Source organism: Suncus etruscus, chromosome 7 (genome assembly GCF_024139225.1).
Source record: "Suncus etruscus isolate mSunEtr1 chromosome 7, mSunEtr1.pri.cur, whole genome shotgun sequence".
NCBI classification, from domain to species: domain Eukaryota; kingdom Metazoa; phylum Chordata; class Mammalia; order Eulipotyphla; family Soricidae; genus Suncus; species Suncus etruscus.
Window position 1 is genome coordinate 49,349,794 of NC_064854.1, and position 5,640 is coordinate 49,355,433.

Genomic DNA, 5,640 nt, shown 5'->3' on the forward strand with positions numbered 1-5,640 from the left:
AATGAGGGAAGTAGAAATCCTGTCTCGAGTATAGGTGTGGGTGGGGTGGGGAGGAGGGAGATCTGGGAAATTGGTGGTGGGAATCTTGCACTGATGAAGGAGGGTGTTCTTTACATGACTGTAATCATACAATTACAATCATATTTGTAATCATGGTGTTTAAATAAAGATAATTTTGAAAAAAGAGATGGTCTTATGCCAGAAAACTTCAGGGTTAAGGCCTCCTTGTATTTAGGCCAAGGCTTTTCTTTTCCATGTCCCCCATATTTTGCTGTGCCTGTGCAAACAATTGCTACCCTAACACTGTTTTTGCTGTACTTCTTTAACTCTTATCCAATAAATAAATAAATAAATAAATAAAAAACTTATTAAACCTTTTAAGCCTTTAATGAGTTAATTGGTGATTCAATGATTTTCTAAAATGTACTTGCTACTGAACCTTTTCTTTCTCTTCCATCTCGTTAGTTTATTTTTTAAATAACTTTGCCTTTGTTCTTCCTGAAACAAATGTATTATGATCAATTGTGTCAACTATGTGATAAATTTCCTTTAAATAAATTTAAAAGAAAAAAGAAAAAAAATAAGATGCTTTAAGTACTACACCTGTCTTTCCCAGATTCCTTCTGTTTATAACAAAGTACAGTTGGAGAGAAAGAGATATAATTTCCATATTCAAAAACATGATCTTTGAACTGTGATGATACTGACCTATAATTTGGAAATTACAGTGAAAATATTTAAAAATAAAAAGATTCCACATTTCTCTGGAATCCTGCTTAGCAGTCTTTTCTCACACCTGTGAAAACCTCATTGTCTATTTTTTGTCCTTTCAACTATTCTCATGAAATAAATGTTCTTAAATATTGGGATAAAAATAGTAAAATAATTTTGTAAACTTTTTTGAATATACATTCTTATAATCAACAAAATTAAAATTAAGTAAGTTAACTTGATGGCTTTCTATGAAATTCCCTCCTGCCTTTGGGTAATACAAGTACTTCTAAAATACTTCACAAAGTCCAAGACTTTAATCCTCCAAAATGTTTGCTGAAGAAAATTCCTTGGCACTTTACATGACACTCAGGGATCAACAGATTAATTTATCTCCATCTTAAACTATATTTTCTTGGGCCGGAGAGATAGCATGGAGGTAAAGGCGTTTGCCTTTCATGCTAGAAGGTCATCGGTTCGAATCCCGGCGTCCCATATGGTCCCCCGTGCCTGCCAGGAGCAATTTCTGAGCATGGAGCCAGGAATAACCCCTGAGCACTGCCGGGTGTGACCCAAAAACCACAAAAAAAAAAATATATATATATATATATATATTTTTTTCTTTACAAATTCTTTATTTATACTTTGTTTATACTATTCAGTATAAACCTCTAAACGAGGGGTCTCAAACTCAATTTACCTGGGAGCCGCAGGAGGCAAAGTCGGGGTGATCCTTGAGTGCAAAGTCAATAGTAAGCCTTGAACATTGGGGGGTGTGACCCAAACAACTAAAAGAAAACAAAACAAAAAAAGATTCCTCTAGGGCAGGGCAACAAAATGTTGTACGGAAGGCCATTTGCAGCCTGCTGGCCACGAGTTTGAGACCCCTGCGAGTCTAAACATATTGCAGAAAATAGGTGATTCCATGAGATTCACATTGTGATGTTTTAGTCACCGTCTCCTGTTCATGTTCACATTAAGCCAAAACACCCTCTTGCATGATATAGTTCAGCTCTAGAACACACAGAATCACAAATAATGAAACCTAAATAGTACACACTTCCACATATAATACTTTGTAAGTGTCAAGTTTCTTACTCTCAACATTATACCTTCTTGGGTTGGAAGATTCTTCCTTCTTGAGGGTTTTCTTGTGCACTATGAAAATTTCGCAGCATCTACCAAGAATAACACTTTAGCAATTTTCATAAACATCTGACATTAGAATCAGAGAGTAGGGAGGGTGTTTACTTACACAAGGCATAGTCCTCTGAACCATCCAGGAGTAATTCTGAGCACTGCTGGAAAATGGTCCACAAACAAACAAAAATTTTTGACTTTGGGCTAAAAAAGCAATAGTAGGGTCTTTGCCTTGCACACAGCTGACCTTGATTCAATCCCTACCTAGAATACCATATAGTTTCCCTGAGTCCAGGCAGTTATAAGACCTAAACACCCCTGGGTTTGGCCCAAAATTAAAAATAAAAAATCTGACATTGCCATGTTCCTTAGGAGACAAAATTGCACCCAGTACCAGTGTACAAATACTAAAGTTGACTTTAGTACAACCAACAGGGAATTCTAGAACCTTTATTTAGGATTACACAAAAAAAATACTAAAGACTATCACCTTAGTGATATATGTGCTAGGATATACTAGACTGCTATGTAAAAAATATTTGAGCTGGGGACCGAGAGGGTGTCATTCAATGAGGAGCTGGATGGTGGTGTTGGGCAGAAGGTCAGTCTTGGTGTCTACCTAATTAGGAACTGAGGATAAGGAGGGGTGAATAAAGGGAAGATAATGGTTCAGGGTTTGGGTATGAGGAGGTAGGAGAGACAAAGGAGTGAGGGGAGAGGCAATACATAAAAGACTAGACAATAAAGGTCAATTTGAGTGTTTTGTCAGAATCTTGAGCATCCTGATTCTATTCCTAGGAGCAGTCTAGGATCAGGAACGTTTTTGGATAATAATTAAAAAGTATATTTGTCGCGCGGGCGCAAATGCGCCCACTCGGTTTTGAAAAATAATATTACTAGCAAGCAAAAAAAGGGGGTCCAATATACATAGGGGAGGGGTTTCCCTCCTCCGCCCGCCCACCAGGGCCCAAGTTGCCAGGGTCGGCCATGAAGACCTGCCTGGCGGGAGGGGGGGGGGGTGTCCCAGTCTCCTGGACCAAGTGTTCAGCCCAGGAGATCTGTGGCCCGCTGTCCGACCAGCGACCCTAACATACCAGAAAAACAGAGGGACGGCTTCCCTGGCATGTGCGCTCTGCTGGGTCCAATTGCGAGCTCCCTCTCCAGCTCATGACTACACAAACAACTACAACCAACACGCCTGTTGACCCATGCTTGGTGGCCCCTATCTCCCCATCAAACTATGGACTGTTGCATGATACCGGAATCAGCTTCAGCATAACCCCTAGTTCAAGGACAATATAGGGTTCCATAATTCCGCAAAACATGTCGCAAACTCAACTATCACCTGTTGTCTTCAAATACCCTTGTTTTCTTTTTTTTCCTTTTTAAAACATAAAAGGGTCACATGTTTCTCTTTTGTATATCTCAAGATGTATTCCCTTAACATCTATAACTCTTCAAATATCATTTGTGACAATTTTGCCCACTAGATTAGTTATTTGATTGCTTGATTTTCCCCCTATGAGATCTGTTTTATAAGCAATACTGGTAGAAGAGTAACTCTGTGTAGATTTCACGTTTATACCAAGTTATGGAACACAAATTTGGTAATGTAATTAGGCCTTTTACCCCTAAACATTGGCAATAATGATTTGGCTCAGGCCTCAGAAGTATGGGCATCGCCCACACACACCTGAACTATGGAAACAACCACAATTGTCTTTAACATTTCCAGGATCCAAGCCTCTACCAGAGAAGACCTACCACTGCTTTGGCATTGACTGACTCCAAAGAGTACTCCCAACACCCAGGTGACTCAGCAACAGTCTGCATGCAGAGCAAATCGCTCTGCATTTAATGATATGCTGAAACTAGAGGATGCTCCACATCAGCCTGACATCAATGAAAGAAATGCACAGAATCCAGAGTCTTTAAATATAAAAGTCTGATACCAACTATAGCTAAAGTGTGAAAAAGTTTCACCGGGACCTTGAGAATGACTGGAATTGGATAGACTGGTATGCCTGGAACCCAGAGTCTGTCTTATGCCAATAAACTTCTGGGGTGAGGCCTTTTTGTAATCAGGTCAAGGATTTTTTTTTTCCCATTTTCTCCATTTTTCTGGACCTATGCAAACATTGGCGATTGCCACTATCACACCTTTACTATATTTTTTTACTCTTATCCTTTAAGGGAAAAAATACAACTTATTGAACTTAAAAACAAATTACTGTAGTAGACTGCCTGTCTCGAAAACAGGCAGGGGATGGGAAGGGGGGAGGGGGTAATGTTGCACTGGTGAAGGGGGGTGTCCTGGTTATGACTGTAACCCAAATATGATCATGTTACTTAAATAAAAAATATTTGAGAAGTTGGCCCTGTATTATCATTATTACACAAGAAGTTATTTCTAGATGAGATTTCAAATGACAGCTTATTTAGACTGATATGCTAAGGAATACTTTAGGCAAGTTCCAGAACCAACGAAGCAATTTGATGGCTGAGTTGCAGAAATTGCTAAGTGATTTTTTTTTTCCCTACAAACTCCTTTAAAAATAAGACTAAGGGACTGAATGGCAATAATAGAATATCCAGCACTCCAGTTTTTCTCCCACCTTGTCCCCTGCCAGAGTCTATGGCAAACATTCTTCTTTTCTCTCTTCCGTTTTTCATTCTAGATACTGTGGTTTTCAATACTGCTACTGAAGAGGTATCATGTATATCACTTTACTTCATTTCAGCAAACAGGTCTTGTCCACAGTGGTCATTCCCAACTGTCATTTGCATAGTGGTACCTTCTCTGCCTGTTTTGTGGCAAAGTTTCCTATCACAGACAGGTCCTCTTGGCCCTTGTCTCTATCTATTGTCCTTAGGTACTATCATACTATCATTTTTTTCATATCCCATAAATAAGCATGATAATTCTACACCTATGTTTCTCTCTGATTCATTTCACTCAGCATAATACTCTCCATATCCATCCATGTATAAGCAAAAGTAGAATGTCAGGTTCAAAAATGAAAGGTTGACTAAGGTAACGTGTGCTTTTTTAAAAAACAAACAAATTACATAAGCATCACATCATCTTCTTCTGAAAAACAATGGCAAAGCATTATATGTGCCAAAAGTTCTTAACGTGGGCTTTTGAATCAATTTAACTCAATTTTCCAAAGTAATTTTAAGTGAATTTCTGCTGAAAAAACTGCTTCAGAAAAACGGAGGACAAGACTCATAATAGCATTCTTCTTATTCCAAACTTCACACCGCACTAGACCTTCCTAATCCAAGTGCTTTCATTCTCAATCCAATCTTCCCAGTCATTCAAAGATAATTTTAATAAGAACAAAAAGGATTTGTTTGTGTAATTAGCACAGAAGATACAAATTCCCAATACACACATCACCGACTAGGACAAATGTTCCCACATAAAAGAAAAACATTATCTTAGGGGATGATTTAGAAGTGAAATAGCAAGTACTTTTATGATATAGGAAAAAATATAGGAAATAGAAAAATATTTTTTCAAGCATCACTAAATACAAAATAAAACATCCATATGAAATAGACATATGCAAAAATCAAATGCAAGTTAACACACACAAACATACACACAGACAGAAAGAAAAATTAGGTTTTTTTTATTTTATACAGCATAAATATTTTTTATATTTTTAAATTCACTTTGGACCTGGTACATTCTTGGGGTTTAATATACTGACCAATTGTTCTGCTAGTTCAATGCAGTTTCCTTCATATTTTTCCATTTTTGTTTATGAAATAAGAAAACTG